The sequence below is a fragment of the Hyperoodon ampullatus genome (assembly GCF_949752795.1).
Source record: "Hyperoodon ampullatus genome assembly, chromosome: 4".
NCBI classification, from domain to species: domain Eukaryota; kingdom Metazoa; phylum Chordata; class Mammalia; order Artiodactyla; family Ziphiidae; genus Hyperoodon; species Hyperoodon ampullatus.
The window spans coordinates 175,664,739-175,681,523 of NC_136917.1; the positions used below are offsets into that span (position 1 = coordinate 175,664,739).

Below are 16,785 nucleotides of genomic sequence, written 5' to 3' on the forward strand. Positions count from 1 at the left end.
GGGCCAGGTGAGACGCACGGGGGCTCCGGAGGGGCGTCTGCGTGGCCCTGCTTGGGGGGTGCTCTGGGGCCATCCCTGCTGGCCGTGGGCAAGCTGGCGGCCCTGGCTCCCCGCAGCGTCCCACTGGGGCCCCGGAAACGCCCTTGCCAGGGGCTGGAGGAGCAGGCAGACCCCAGGAGCCAGCGGCCAGATGCTGTCCACGAGGAAAGAGCATTAACCCCTGCTGTCGTTCTAACCTCAGTAAGGTCATTCCACGGAAAACAGCCAGCTCGCTGTCCGCTGTGGCCAAATGACAGTCAGAGACGTCAGCGCTACTCAGGCCAGAATCCTCCAGGTTCACTGAGGCGCCGGCGATCACACTAGAGCCCGAAGGAGCCCACAGCCTAGAGATGCTTACTCCCTTTTTTCTTCAAAGGTCTTTAAAATACAGTCCATTCTTTCATTCAGTAATTTTGCTTCTAGATATTATTTCTAAGGAACCACTGAACAGAAGGATTGTTGCCCAGAGGCTGTCCTGACAGCAGCGAAGGCCAGGGACCCACCGGGAGGGCCGAGCGGGGACGAGCTGGTGGAGCCTGGTGACCGGAGCACGGACGCCCACGCAGACGTAAAAGTGCCGTCGGAGAAACTTTCTGATGACACAGGAGACGTTCGTAATTTTACATGAGTAAGTCAGACGTAAAACCAGAAAACACGTGGTACCTACACTGAAAGGTGTAGGTGTGGTTTCAATGTCCTTCTTCGTAGCTTTCTGTATTTAAAATTTTTCTACACTGAGCATATGCTGTTTTGATCTTTTTAAATCTACCGAAAAATGTTACATTAATTTTTTTCTAGTTGTGGGAACATTATTATTTTCAGAGGTCTTGTTAAAATTTTAATGGCTTTATTGAGATATAATTCACAAGTCACACCACTCACCCATTTCAAGTGTATATTCCAGTGGTTTCAGTCTCGTCACTGAATTGCACAGCCATCAACTGGATCCAAGTTTACAGCATGCTCGTCATCCCGAAGAGAAACCCTGCCACTCCCCACCCCTCCCCCAGCCCCTGCAGCGCTGACCCACTCACTTCCTGCCTCTGTGATTTGCCTGTTCCGGACATTTCGCATTCATGGAATGTGTGTATGGCTTCTTCCACGATGTTTTCGAGGCTCATCCATGACGGGGTTTCACCAGAGCCCGTCCCTTTTTACCGCTGGGGGATCCTGCTGCAGGGGGGGCCACACCCGGCTTACCCGAGCATCAGTTGGGGAACGCGGGCTGTCTGCACATTTGGCGGTGTGAACACGTGGGCACGTGGTTTGTCTGCGTCCCCTTTAGTATCCCACGTGCCCTCTGCCCCCTGCCCTCATGGGGACGCACCCCCCCCCCCTCCAGCTGCATCAGCTGGAGCTGAGAGAGGGAAGGGGATGAACAGAAGGCTCTGGAAGAGAAGCAGGAGTTCCGGCCTGGAGGGGGCATCACCGCGCAGCCCTGCCCTTCCCGCCCACTGCAGCCCTGTGGGAAGCTGCCGCCCCGCCCAGGAACACTGTCGGGCCGTCTGACATCCCCCGGGAGAACGGGGCAGGCAAGAGGTCACGGGGGACACCAGGCAGGGCAGCCCCGAGGGGCAGCTTCCCGCACCAGCCACCACAGGCCCCATGTCTATGGCAACTGCAAAAGAGTTTGGACACAAAGTGGACGTGCGTGTGAGACATTAGGGGCCGCAGGAGGACAGAGGGCATGGAGTCGGTAGGGCAGCCGCTTGTTTCGGCCCCTTGGCCGTGGGCCGGGCTGCCCCTGAAGACCAAGACCCTGACCCTCCCTGGGAACTGGGCTGCGGCCTGGCAGGAGGGGCCCCTGGGGAAGGTACCAGGGAAAGGACCCTGAGGGAGGAGGAGGGCTCAGCTCTGTCCCCTCCCCCGTGGCCTCCCCTCCCCACCCTCCAGGTCCCATCCTGATGGATTGTTTGGCCGAGCCCTTGGTGACCAGGTATGAGTGTCACATTTCTTGCCCCACCGCTCCGGAGACCACAAGCAAAACAGGTCTCATTGGGCTCCGCTCCAGGTGTGCAGGGGGCCGGACCCCTGGGGCTACAGGGGGGACTCCATTCCCGCCCCTCCCAGCTTCTTGAGGCCCCTCGTGGCCCTGGGCTCACAGCCCTCCCCAGCTCCGGCCCCAGAGCCGGCATCGCAGCTGAGTGCACCCTCTGACTCCCCGTCTCCCCCAACTGGAAGGACCCCTGTGACTGCACCGGGCCACCCCGATGACCCAGGATCACATCCCCACCTCGAACCAGCTGGTCAGAGCCTAATCCCCCTTTGCCACATAGCCTAACGTATCTGCTCCCAGGTCCGGGGATTAGAACGCAGAGGTCTTTGGGGGTTCTGCCCGTTGCATCCAGCATTCAGATGCACGTATATTCAGATGGGCGCAGAGGTGACCTTGGGAAATGTGCGTGGATGCCGTGATGCCACCTCTTCCCAGGGACCACAAGTTCCTCTGAGGAGTTTCAGGGAATCATGGATTCTTCCTGCTGAACTTCATTCCCATTCTCACCCACACCCTCACGGCAGCTCCCAAAGCAGACTCAGCCCTGCCCAGGCTGAGAGAGACAGAGACAGAGAGAGATACAGAGAGACAGAGACAGAGAGAGACATAGAGACAGAGACAGAGAGACAGAGAGAGAGACAGAGACACAGAGACAGAGACAGAGAGAGATACAGAGAGACAGAGACACAGAGACAGAGACAGAGACAGAGAGATACAGAGAGACAGAGTGTATGGCGAGCGTCAGTGTGGACTGAGCCATTTTCAGGGTGAGACGCTGCTTCTTTCTGCACGGGAGACACCGCAGCCGAGGCTCCGGCAGGGGATACGGCTGCCCAGACACAGCAGGCGGCGTTGCTCAGCTGCCCGTGGCCCTGGGAGCCCCAATCTGGAAACGGGTGGTTGAGTGCCCCTGAGAACGTCTTCCCAATCCCTTCTCACCCGAGGGCACAGAGCAGGGCCAGGAGCAGCCCACTCACTGCGGTGCAGGGGGCGGGCAGAGGGCTCTGCACCCAGACACACCCGTGGTTTCCTCGGGAACGAAGGTGCTGCTCCCTCTCCCTCGGGGAAGGAGCGGCAAGCAGTGTGCGTCTGTTTCTCCTGTTAGACGCGGGTAAACGCTCCGGAGGGCGGCTTCCACATGCAGTTTGATTAGCCCGAGACAGAAGTGGTGCCAGCTGCCCGTCCCTGCCTTCGCCGCTGAGGGCTGGCTCCAGGACGCAGGGCTGCTCCCCCCACCTGCACCCCCTGCCCGGGAGGCGGGCCGGTCTCCGCTCTGCTTTCTGGTCGGTGCAGCTTCCGTGTCCGGGGGTGGCCAGGCCCTGAACTCACCCACTGCGGGTGCAGCCTCGGCGGGAGCCCCGACTCTCCCCTCCCGCGGCCCCCATCCCTGCCCCTCGGGCTCCACCACCCACCCGGCCTCCGCAGAGTCTGCTGCTGTGGTCTGAGCTGTGTCTCCCGGCTTAACGGGACGCAGAGCCCCTTGCTGTCGCCTGGAAAGCCCCTGGATGTGCTGGGCTGTCTGCCTTCTTGTCCGGAGTGAGCTCCCTCCTGACGGGCTCCAGCCGCCCGCGTCAGACCCGCGTGTCCCAGAGTCTCCCAGGCTGGGGCTGGACTTCATTCCCTGGAGTCTTGGACGGACAGACGTCCTCAACGTTCACACTGTCCCGTTCCTCCCTCTTCTGTGAGTCATGCTGTCTCTGTCCAGTTTGAGAAATCTGCCCCCGGGTCATGAGGCTATTTTCCTGTGTCCTTTCAGATCCATTTCAAACTTATTTTCGTTTTTGATGTGAAGTGTGGGTCAAGGTCCGTGTTCCCCTCCCCTGCAGATACTCGGTCGACTGGGCACCGTTTATTGAGACTTCCCTTATGGGCAGCGGTGCGCTTGTCCAGGCCACGCGACGCGGGTGCTCGGGTCCAGTTCACTGTCATGGCCTCGCCCGCTGCTCCCCACCCCCGAGGGTCCACGGCCGCCCACAGCCCACCCCTGAGGGTCTGAGGGCTGTGGAAGCTGGGGGGGGAGGGGAGACAGGTGTGCCCCCCCAGGCCCATCTCCCATCACCTCCGCAGGCTCAGCCCCACAGAGGGCCCTTTATGAGCCGCTGGGGCGTCCAAAGTGCTCCCGAGAGGAGAGAGAGGAACGCATTGTTTTCCAGGAAAGCGTTTAACGAGGCCCTCCAGCCAAGACGGCACAAGAGGAACACATGAGCACAATTGAATCCTTTATTTGAAAATGTTCAGACTAGGCTGTTTTACAGACACATTCTGGCCTGATCCCCCGCTTCTCTGCCCGCTTCACGCCGCCGTGGCTTTCCCGGGGAGCGGGCTGACGTTCCCCTCTGACGGCATCTTTTAGAGCGCGATGGCAGCAGGAAGAAACAATTCCTACCAAAGTCGAGAGGAAAAGAAAGCGTATCAAGTGAACCAGGACAATTTTTACTTATTGCTGTTTTAAAAGGCAGTGCCCACAAAGACAAAGCAGATGTTTGCCGTGCAGGCCGCAGAGCCTGTGACTTCCCGGCTGACGGCCATTCAGGGGAGGGTGGACGGCAGCTTGAGAACTGCTCTCGTCATCCTTGCGGTAGGGAAGCAACAACTGATATGTTGATAAATGCATGAAAATAAGAAAACCAAAAGCAAATGCAAGAAAGGAATGCAGGTCTCCAGGAGCCACCCTGCGGGTCCCTGTGGATCAGCCGGATGGGGCGGGTCCACACCCCACTGGGCCCTCACCACTGCTCCGACGGCTACACCCCGTCCCAGCAACTGTCTGCAAATGCAACTTGATTTGGGAGGAGTCACGTGCTTCCCGTGAGCGGACGTGGGCTCCTCGTTTCTGAGCCTGACTCTCTCTCACCAGCACTCAGGTCCCCTGCACAACCTGCCTGAGAGCACGGTGTCCCCTCCTGCCCTGTCACAGGGGCCTCGTGGACCAAGACAGGGTCTCAAGCAGATGTGGTGCCCCTGACCGCCTCCCAGTGTGGAGAGTGGCTGTTTGCTGAAGGTGCAGGCCGGGCTACGGGGGCTGCCACGGGAACTGCCACAGGGGCTGTGACGTGGCTTCCCCGCACCTGTGTGTGGTGATGTGCAGGAAAGATCCAGTTCATTCATTCGGGCTTCAACAGCACGTGGTACCAGCTTTATGAAATGTTCAGTTAGACAAAGAGTAAAGCACACACAGCAGAGGCCACATGAGAAGGTGGGACACTTGCTGTCCCCAGTGTTCAGTCAACATCCTTCAAATTGGCCTGTAAAGTGAATCCCAGCGGTCGATGTTGGAAACTTGTAACAAAATAATTCTTAAGTTTATTTGGAAAAAAGAATCCAATAATAGCCAGGGAAGTCCTAAAACGAGAGTAAGAAGGAGTGACTTTCCCTAAGAGATGTTAAAATATATGAAACTCCATGTGGCAGGGGTGTGATTTCAGGAATTTACTGTTGATTGAGACAGCATTTCAGGTCGGGTGTGAAGAGATGGAGCTTTTTAAACTGGCTTTAACACTGAAAATAACACTGATCTCTTCTTCATGTCTTATGCCAAGACCGATATGTTGATTACACTATGTAAAAAGATCCATCCGTATTTTATTCTAATCCTTTATGGTTTCACTTCTGACTTTTGCTTACTTTTTTTTGTGTGTGATACGCGGGCCTCTCACTGTTGTGGCCCCTCCCGTCGTGGAGCACAGGCTCCGGACGCGCAGGCTCAGCGGCCATGGCTCACGGGCCCAGCCACTCCGCGGCATGTGGGATCCTCCAGGACCGGGGCACGAACCCGTGTCCCCTGCATCGGCAGGCAGACTCTTAACCACTGCACCACCAGGGAAGCCCACTTTTGCTTACTTTTTGAGCTTGGGTGCAGAGTTCATCAAACCTCTCGCTTCTGGAACGTGCACCGTTCCAGTGAGTCACTTCTGGTTCAGCTACATTGCTTTATGCCCCACCCCTTTCCTCCAGCAACTTCCATGGAGTCCCCCAATGCGACTGGGCATGTCCTTGTTTGTGTATGAACCGTGCAGACACACAGGGTGCTTCCTGAACTGATTTTAGTGGCATAATTGATATTTGCAATGGTCTTACTCATAACTGTTGATTTTTAAAACTTAACACTGTTTTAAAGCTACGTCCAGATTTACGCTATTGTCCACACAGCCGGTTTGCTGATCCTCAAAGCTGCTGCGTTTGGAATAGCCTGGGGCTTCAGAACAAATTGTGTCTGGCCCAAGCCCCAGAGACTGCAACTGATTGCATCTGAGGTGCAGCCTGGGTGCCGCGTGCCTTAAAAGCAGGCCAAGTGGTTGCCACGTGCGCAGAGGTGAAGGGCTGCCCCGCTCACTGCCTCTGGGGGCGGGTTAGGCACCACCTCACCTTTAGCCAGTGGCCACCACCATCCTCCTCCCCAGACAAGGTGGCAGTGATATGCGAGCCCGTCTCTCTGGCCCTCTGCCTGCACCCCCCGATGGTGCCCCGGGGGCAGGGTAAGTGCCCATCACCCAGGTTCTCCTCCATTGCTCTCCAGATGCCCGCAATGCCGGTTCCCCCGCCGGGCGGTGCTTCCCAGCACCCCACCTTCCCCCCCACCTGGTGGGCGTGAAGCGACAGCCTGCTGCTTGCTCTTGCCGGCCCCCACTCCCCGTTACAGGTGAGGCTGCTCACTCACCTGAGTGCCCCTCTGTGCATCGCCCACACACCTCCTCTGCCCCAGTCCTGGCTGCCCCTTGCCTGGTGGTGGGCAGGAGCTCCGGTGGGTTCTTCAGGGCAGAGACCCTGGCAGGTTTTTGATGATGGAAACGGCTCCCCCCCGCCTGTTGCTCATCCACAGCGTTGCCTACAATGTCCTCCATGGAACACACGCATCGAACTTTGACGCAGGCAAACCCAGCAGGTTTTCACCTTACGGTTTGTGGGTTTTGGGTTGTGAAGACAGTCTTACATTTTCCTCTGTTAGCTTTAAGGACCATGATTTCACTTTTGGAGCTTTATTCCAGCTCCCCCTTTTTGCATGTGGTGTGAGGCAGGGATGCCACAGGTAGTAGCCAGTGTTCACACCTCTGACTGGACCAGGCATCCTTTCTCCATGGATATCTGGCCTGCATCTCGCATAGAGCTGGTCCCACATGTGGGGCTGCACTTTGGCTCTCCCTGCCTGTCCTTGCAAACCAGCCCCCTGCCTTATTGCCACGCCGTGTCTCGGAGTCAGTAGCCGCAAGAACGGCTCCTCTTCCTGTTTCACAGTTCTGGAGAGTCTGTTCCTATTAAACTTGGCTGCTGCTGGTAGAAGGATAACACTGTAATATTGACTTTCTCCTGGGTTAGGTCAGATTGCTTGTCGACGGATCCTGTGCATTGTCTGTAGATGATCCAATCATCCACCTACTCCTAACTCCTTTACTTTGGAGTCAGGAACCTACAAAGCTCTTATGAAATGCAGTGGGGATGGAGGTCACCCTTATTTTGCTCCTGGTCTTGGAGAAGTGCACCAGCTCCTCTGCTGCGTGTCCTGTAGAAGAGGGTAATAAAGTGCATCTGACATGGTGGGGGCTGTGGCCTTGGTGGCCCTAAGTCTCTGATTGCAGCCCTAATTCTCCAGCAGGTATTGGACTATCACATTTTCTGTTTCTTCTCACACTAATTTTGGCATTCTTTATTTTCCCAGAAATGTTTCTGTTTTACTTAGGTTCTAGAATTACTGGTGTTTAGTTGATAATCTTCCCTTTCTTTGTTTTCTTGTCTACATAGTTGGCACAAATTGACTCTTTTATTATTTAGTTAACAGTCCTGAATAATATATCCATATGGTTTAATAAATATATAGAAAGGGGCTTCCCTGGTGGCGCAGTGGTTCAGAGTCCGCCTGCCGATGCAGGGGTCACGGGTTCGTGCCCCAGTCCAGGAAGATCCCATATGCCACGGAGCGGCTAGGCCCATGAGCCATGGCCACTGAGCCTGTGCGTCCGGAGCCTGTGCTCCGCAACGGGAGAGGCCACAACAGTGAGAGGCCCGCGTACCGCAAAAAAAATAATAATAAATAATAATAAAAAAATAAATATATATATAGAAAGATAGTGAAAATTATCCCCCCTGCTAACCTTCCCAGTTCCATTCCTTCAAGAGGTAATCAGCTGTAATACTTTTTTGTGCATGCTTCCAGAGGTTTTTTTCTTTTAATTTACACACAAGAAATATTATACAAGAAAACACAAGTCTGTCCCCGCTTTTTACAAAAGAGACAAGTTATCCTTGAAATATGTCAGTTGGCTTTTCAGCATCTATTGAGAACATATTATGATATTTGCAGGTCTTCTAATATCTGATCATCATAGCCCCATTTGGTCCTAATGTGTTGCTGGATTCTGTTAGCTAAGATGTTAAGACTTTTGCATCAATATTCATGATGCAAGATTGGCCTGTTTTATTTTTGATGCATTCCAGACTTTGATGTTACATGCAATTTGTAAAAAGAATCTAGAATTGTCTATTCTTATTCTATGCTCTGAAACAGCTTAAAGGGCAGGTCTGGTGCTTTTTTTCAGAGGTAGGTCTTTGACAAATTCCACTATTTTTTTCCATGGAAAGTGGTCTATTTAAAGCTTATATGTCTTCAAGTTCCGTTTGGTAAAGTATATTTTTCTATAAAGTTTTCCATCTGACAGAGGTTTAAGTTGATTTTGACAATAATCAATTCTGATTTTTAAAAATTTACTCTCTTTCCATAGCTATTTCCCCTTATTACTTTTTCCAATTAAAAAAAAGTTGGGACTTCCCTGGCGGTCCAGTGGTTAAGGCTCTGCACTTCCACTGCAGGGGACGTGGGTTCCATCCCTGGTCGGGGAATTAAGATTCTGCATTCCACATGGCGTGGCCAAAAAAATAAAAAATTTAAAAAATTAAAATTTTAGTAAAATACACATAAAATTTACCACGTTAATGATTTTAAGTGTATGTTCAGTGGTATTAAATATATTCAGAATGTTGTGTAACCATCACCACCATCCAGCTCCATAACTCTTTTCATCTTGCAAAACTGAAACCCTGTACCCGTTACACAATAAGCCCCTCCCCCCCTTGGTTCCTGGCACCCACCACCTACTTTCCATTTCTATGAATTGATGACTCTAGGTACCTCGTATAAGTGGGATCACACAGTATTTGTCCCTTTGTGACTGGCTTATTTCCCTCAGCATAATGTCCTCAAGGTTCATCCATGTTGTAGCATTTCTTGTTTGATTGCATATGATTTATATTGATTTCTTTTTTAATGTTTTACCATTCTTGCATATTCGGATTATACCTCAGTTGGCTATGGTGTATATCTGCATACACAGTTGACTGTGATTTGCTAATTTTAAAGCACATTTGTGTCCATGCTCATGTCAGAGATTGCTGTAATGTTTCTTTTTTGCAATGACCTTGTGGTCAGATATGAATAATAAGGTCATTCTGTTCTCTTAAATCAAGTTGTGAAGTATCACCTTTTTTTTCTCTTCCCTAGAAGAGTTTGTGTAAGACTGATGTCATTTCTTCCACAGCATTTGGAAGAATTTACTGGTGAAGCCAACTGGATCTGGAGTTTTTGTGGGAATGTTTTTAGTAGGACTATTTAAGGTGGGTTTTTTTAAATTAATTAATTTATTTCTGGCTGCGTTGGGTCTTCATAGCTGCATGTGGGCTTTCTCTAGTTGTGGCAAGCAGGGGCTACTCTTGGCTGTGGTGCGCAGGCTTCTCATTGTGGTGGCTTCTCTTGTTGTGGAGCACGGGCTCCAGGCATGTGGGCATCAGTTGTTGTGGTGCATGGGCTCAGTAGTGTGGCACTCGGGCTCAGTAGTTGTGGCTCTCGGGCTCTACAGCACAAGCTCAGTAGTTGTGGCTCACAGGTTCGTTGCTCCGCAGCATGTGGGATCTTCCCGGACCAGGGCTCGTACCCATGTCGCCTGCATTGGCAGGCGGATTCTTAACCACTGCACCACCAGGGAAGCCCCAGTAGGACTATTTAGACTTAAATTTTTTTCTTGTATTAGTTTTGCATTTTTCAGAATTTGTTCTATTTATCTACATTGTCAAGATTATTGGCATAAATTGTTCAGCATGTCCTTTCATGAGTCAATATCTGTGGGATCCTTAGTGATGTCTCCATTCTCATCTTTGACACTGTTAATTGTGCCTCCCTATCTTCCTCTTGATTAAACTTTCTAGGAGTTTATCATTTTAATTATTCTATTTCAAGCAAACAATCTTTGGCTATTGATTTTTTTCTCCTGTATGATTTATATTTCATTAATTACTGATTTTATCATTGCTGTATTCTTCTTTCTAATTAATTGAGTGCAATTGTTTAATTTTCTGTTCTTTTTGTTGCAATGTAAATAGAAGTGAGAGTTTTCTTTCTTCTTCTCCCGACAGCGAGGAAAACAAAGGGAATGGCAAACCGGCTAGAGAAGAAACACAGCCTGGCCTGAAAGGGTTAATCACTCCTTGTTTTACTTTAACTGTCACTGATTTGTAGTAACTAGATTTGTACTTTACCAAGCTAACCTCACTCCCTGACACCATGTAATTTACATTCGGCACCCATCACCCCTAACTCTGTGTGAGTTACATCCCCTGCCTCTCACTCCCTAACCTTATTACAGCTGCTTACATTCTACATGTCCCTCGTAACAAATCACCCCCTGTAGTTTTTGCATTTCAGAAACAAGATCACCAGCGCCCCTGATAAACCAGAGGCAAAAGGATGCAATTTCCAGACTGCTGGACCCCAATTACCATTACTGGGTGGCCTGACACCAGCTATGACTGTTTTGAAATAATGCAAAGGAAAGGAAGAGTACAAGACCTTCACTACTTTGATCCTTATCATATACCCCGGATTGCGAGCTCCACATATAAAATCTTCCCTGATTCTCAAGGGAGCGCACAGTTTTTGAGGCACTAGCCTGCTGTGTCTTCCCTTCTGCCTGGCAGAAAAGTAAAGCCATCTCTCTCTTCCTCCAAAATCCCTGTCTCCGTATTTCTGTTCAGCATTGGTGCACAGGGAAGCTGATATTTTGGCAATATTTTCTCAAATTCTTGAGTAAAGTACTTATTTCTTTGATATTCAGCATTTTGCCTAATATATGCTATTGAAAGTTATATATTTTCTTTTTCTTTTTCTTTTTTTGTTTTCTTTTTTGGCTGCAGCTTGTGGGATCTTAGTTCCCAGACTAGGGATCGAACCTGGGACCACGGCAATGAAAGCACTGAGTCCTAACCACTGGACTGCCAGGAAAGTCCCCAAAGTTGTACATTTTCCTTTCAGTATAGCTTTAACTATGTCACACAAGTTTTTATACTTCATATTTTTATCATCATCCAATTCAAAATATTTCCTAATTTCCATTGGGACTTCTCTTTGACTAATGGATCATTTAGAACTTTATCATGTTATTTTCAAACATTTGGGATTTCCCCGCTTTGTATCTTTTGGTTACTGATTTCTAGGTTAATTTCAATGTGGTCATAGAGTATTGTATGTTTTCAACACTTCAAAAGCTGTTGAGGGATGCAAAAGATCATCACTTTTGGTAAATGTTCCTTGTGCACTTGGAAAAAAAGTGTATTCTGCAGTCATCGATTAGATGCAGGGTTCTGTGCGTGTCAACCAGGTCAGATTTGTTTATCATGATTTTCAAATCTTCAATATTTCTACTGATTTTTGTCTGTTTGCATGGTGTACCTTTCCCCATCCTTTCATGTTGATGTACTCACATTTACATGTGTCACTTGGAGGAACAATTGTTTGTTTTGTTTTGTTTTTTTGTGATCCAGCCTGACAATATTTGTCTTCAGTTAGAGGATTATGTATTTTAATGATTTAACAAAATAATAATTATTTTTGGTGTTATTAATGGTACATTTGTGTCAAATTTACCATATTATAGTTTGCTTTGCAGTGGTCTCCTCTGTCCCTTTTAAATCTTTCTCCGACAGATTTTGACTAATATCTAAATATCTCCTATTATTTCCCCTAAATACGATTTCTATTTTTCTTTTAATGATTTCCCCCATGCATCCTTGATATATTAGAGTTAGTACTCAGCCTCCTGGACAAAGCAACCACACTTCAACTCTTGAATCCCATTTACCTATCCTGGCTTTTTTTTTTTTTTCCCGTATCCTAATTTTACATTTATTTAAATTCTATGAGATATTGTATTGCTGCAGTCAGTCAGCAGCCATCTGGGTTTCCCCACATATGTACCCTTTCTATTGTTTTCCACAATTTTCTCTATTATCTTTCTTTAAAATAACAAGATTTCCCTTCTGCCTGAAAATTTTCCTTTAACATTTATTTTAGTGAAAATTGCTATTGGCAAATTCTCTCAATTTTTGTTCATTTTAATATATCTTAACTTCATATTTACTCTCAAAACGCATTTTAACTGGATAGAGAATTCTAGGTGAGCTGTTATTTCCCAAGGATTTTAAATATACCCTTCAATTGTCTCCCAACTTCCATCATTTTGTGAAGAAGTCAGCTGTCTGTAACCTCGTTTACAATTTTCCTTTTATTTATATTTTTGACAGTTGGACTATGATGTGCCCAGGTGTGGTTTCCGTGTGTCCATTTGCTTCATGTTTGTACATTTTCACAAATATGTGGTTTGATGTCTTCCATTGCCTTGGGAATTTCTTGACAAGCATTTCTTCAAATATTTCCTGCACCTCGTTCTCTCTCTTCTCCTTCTGGGATTCCCATCCATGCATGTTATAGCTTTTCACTAAATCTCAGGTGTTTTTATGCTCTTTTTGATATTTTCTGCTGACCTCTCTGCCAGTTCACTGACCTCTATTCTGTGCTCTAACCCATCACTAAATCCATCTTTCAAGTACTTAATTTCAATTAATGTAGATTTAGCTCTAGTATTTCCATTGATTAAAAAAATGATTTCAGTTCTCCTGTGAAATTGGTCATCCTGTCATATTTCTGTTTATATATTAATAGTTAATTTAATTGTTAGAAACTGGCAGGGAAGGGTTAAAAACAGTTAATTTTAAAAGCGTATCTGGCAAGTCCAGCATCTGTTCACATTTGATGCTGTTTACATTGTCTTTTTGTCCCAAGGTTTTTGGCCACTTGGTCCTTGGTATGGTTGGAAAGTTTGAGTGTGTTTTGGATGCCATGCATGGAAATAGAGGTCTTGGATGATGTATTTTCCTCCAAAGATCACTTAATTCACTTCTAGTGGGAAGTGAGCTCCGAGTAAAGAAATCTAAACACCCAAGAAGTTTAAAAATCACAAAGAAAGAGCCACAAACCAGGGAGCTTATAACATCTGAAGCAGAAGTGTTAGGACAAATTATCTGAAATAAGTATGACAAATATGCTTTAAAAATAAAGGAAGACATTAGCAATAGGAAAAAGAAAAAAATACCCTGAAAAAAGAAGAAAGTAGAAATAGTAGGTACACAATATTTGAAAGGACAAACTGTTTTGAGGGCATAATAAAGCTATTCTTACAAGGCCTCAAAAGATTTGCCAACAAAACCCACAATGAAAACATTTTTGGAGGAAACCTCAAAATATAAAGAAACAAACCCAGAAAAGCTGCAAGAGATGTGAGAAGATAAAAAGAAAGATTAAAACTATAACTTTATAAAGTTTGTTGTTGTCTTAAGAAAAAACTAAGAAACATGGACACACGTATGTACGAACCCAGAACAAGAACTCCCAGTAGTTTCAAGAGATGAGGGACCAGGACGTGGAGACCAGGCGTTCTGAGAGCCACTAAACCCTCCTCTGGTCGAGTGAGCATCTGCTATCAATCTGAATAAAGGCAAAAACAAAAAAAATGAATGAGAAAACGTAGAGGAAATTGAAATTTAAGAGGTGATAGGAAACGTCCAAATACATCAATAATCTCTGAAAACCTGGGTGGGCTGACAGGGCTGCGCCAGGCCTCCTGTGTTTGCTGGACACCTCTTCTCAGTTCCCTTCACCTCACTGACCGTTCCTCCTGGTCCCCAGCCTCAGAGTTCAAGCGCCTAGGTCTCTGTACTGGGATGCAGGGGTGTGTCCTTCTGGCTCATGGTCACATGATGCCCTTGGCTCCTCCCCCTGGGACCCCAGATGTGCATTTCCATGACATCCACTCTGGGTGCCCCTCCAGCACGTTCATTACATGTCCCCCATATCTCCCCTGCTCTCAGGAACTGGCAGCCCCTGCTCTAGGGGCTCCAGATGAAACCCCAGGATTCTCCTGGCAGCCCCCTCACACTCCACCCAGCCATGAGCAGACGCTTTCAGCTCTCCTGCCAACCCACCCAGGACCCAGGCACTCGCACCCCTGTCCCCATCCAGCCGCCCTGGGCACTGGCCACAGCCTCCTGGCAGGTGTTGCTCTTGTGCCCCCCATAGTGTATCCTCCATGGGGAGCCAAAGGATCCCTAGAACTGAGAGTCAGGCCCAGCCACCCCCTAAGAAGCCCCCCGTGCCCATCCTCCTCCCTCCCGGTAGGAGCTAGAGTCCCCAAAACACTTGCAGCCCCAGGTCATTGCCCGCCCTCCCCAGCTTCCTCCAGCCCAACCCACTTGTCCTGCCCCCAGGATAGGAGTTCTCTGGGCCAGGTCCCACAGGCCTTCAGTTTCTGCTCAGAGGCTGCACCATGGACGCACCCCATCCCCTGGGCCCCTGCTTTCACGGTCGCTGTGGGGACATGGCACACAGACATGTTCATGGCTTCCCAGCCTCACCAGGTGGCTGCACCCCGGGCCCAGGGCAGGGCAGCCGCCAGTGCAGGGGCCCACGCCCCCAGGGCAGAGGCGCTAGTCAGGGGTCCAGCTCTGTCCTTCCGTCCAGCCCCCTCATATGGAAGTAATACTGCGCCTCATATAAGATCCTGGTGCTTGTTTCAAATTATGAAACAAACATTCTCCCCAGATAATACCACTTCAGGCCATGAGTGAGGCTTTGAATTCCAGCTTCAAGGGGAAGTTTAATTAGTTCTCAACCATAGCATGTAGGTTTGTAGTAAGTTGAATGCCATCCCCTGCTACCAATTAAGAGTAACTATTAGACACGTCCCTTTGAATTATTTGAATCTACACACGTTATGCCCTTCACAGAGACTTCGTGAACAAAAGTATAAACTTCAAAAATAATTAATGCAATTTAAGGACAAAAAAATAAACTTCAAAGCCCCACAAAACAGCAGAACTTCATCAAAGCAGAGAAAACAAATCTGTTTCCAGTTAGGATTTGAAACCCGACCAGCGGCCCAGGGTCTAATCTTGAGAGGCTTGCAAAACACTTTGGAAGGAGGCCGCCATGCCCTCCCTGCCTCTGCAGTCATGACACAGCTTCGTGCCCAGAAGGACAGGAGGACGTCTGTCCTCACTGTTCTAAGGAGAGAAGTTCCCTTTGCTCAGAGAAGAGTCTGCCCAACGCCCAGCGAGATGCTGTCTAAAGGTCCGCTCTAGGCTATGCTACTTCCTAGAACAAGCCCTTCTCCCCGTCAGGCCTTTTCTAGAAACTTCAGTTCAGGGCCTCCCATGCATGAGTATTCACTAAAAGTTAGTCTGTTAAAAAGACGAGCTATGTGTTAAAATGCATAAAAGATTAGTTGTAAGTGTTCATAACACACCGACCTACTTGAGAATTAGTCGTTGGTTCCGGACGAGACCCCCGTCACTCCGGAAAGCACACAAGATCCTTTAACATGTACCTGTCGGTGTTGCATCTCATCTAGTGACTCTGGTGGTCCAGGAGGGCAGAAACCAACCGCGTTAAAGGCCCTCAGCCTCCCTTCCTGTTTTCCTCTGCCCAGAGTCCCCGGAGGGGAGAAGAACGCAGGCCCCCTTGGAAATCCGCTCTTAAGTTTCAGCTCCGTCCAGGAACTCACTCTTTGTCAGCATCTCCATGACACCAACATGTTAAGTCAATTAAGGCAAAAATCGAGTCGCTGGCCCACGTGGGCTGAACAGTGGACAGAGCTGACAGGCTGTTTGATGTGGCCGCTGCCCGAACCATCTGTCTCAACCTTTGATCTCCTTTGGGCCCCCGTTTCTCCCCCGGTCCATTAGAGCTCAGGAGGTGAACAGTTTGCTCAGGAGCCCCCTCCTTGCTCAGGAGCCCCAGAGTCCCAGTGTGGCGTCCCTGTGTCTCCGAGGAGACGGGCGCACTCCTCCCTCACCTGGCCCGGCGGTGGGCGACGTCACCTGCCCAGGTGAGGCAGGCCAGCCCTCCCAGGCTCCGGCTCCTGCAGAAAGGCCAGCAGACCGGCGAGCCTGCTCCCCCAAGCCTGCCGTGCCCGCAGAGTTTGTACGAGGCTCGGAGCTCCTGCGTCCCCTGCCTTGACGGCTCACGGCTCGCCCCCACGGCGTGTATCGGTCCCTAGTGTGTGTAGGGCGTTCGGTGGGCGCAGGGACGTCGGGGAGACAGTTCCTGCTGTGAGAGCCCTGGAAGCCGAGAGGGAGGGAAGTAAAGCACCAAAGAGAAGAGAGGGCGGGTCCCTCTGCTGGGGGCGGCCCCTCGGGAGGAAGGGGACACACGCCCATCGCCCCCCCCCCCCCGGCCCCTGCTGAGCCCTGGGCACCCCGGGCCTCTCCCACGCGTCCCCGCTGGGTGTGGTGCGGGGTCAGGGTTCTCATCCTCCCCAGGTCCTCCCTCCGCTCCGGGGGCCTCTCCGGGTGCTCTGGGGCGGAGTGGCTGAGGCCCGGCTCTCGGCCCTCTGGGCAGGACCGACACACTCTCCAAGTCATGAAAACAGGATTCGATG

At 49.8% G+C, this 16,785-nt stretch overlaps 1 long non-coding RNA gene across 3 annotated transcripts; it reads right to left on the bottom strand.

Moving 5' to 3' along the window:
- Positions 1–4,250: 4,250 nt before the first annotated feature.
- On the bottom strand, positions 4,251–16,330 carry LOC307051765. 3 transcript variants are annotated; one of them, XR_013810836.1, is made up of 3 exons: positions 16,201–16,330; positions 13,725–13,835; positions 4,251–4,417 (listed from the first exon to the last, which is right to left on the bottom strand). It is a non-coding gene; the product is annotated as an uncharacterized lncRNA (long non-coding RNA). The 3 variants fall into 3 exon arrangements; XR_013810837.1 differs by lacking the exon at positions 16,201–16,330 and adding an exon at positions 15,733–15,869; XR_013810838.1 differs by lacking the exon at positions 16,201–16,330 and adding an exon at positions 15,660–15,852.
- Between the last annotated feature and the right edge of the window lie 455 nt (positions 16,331–16,785).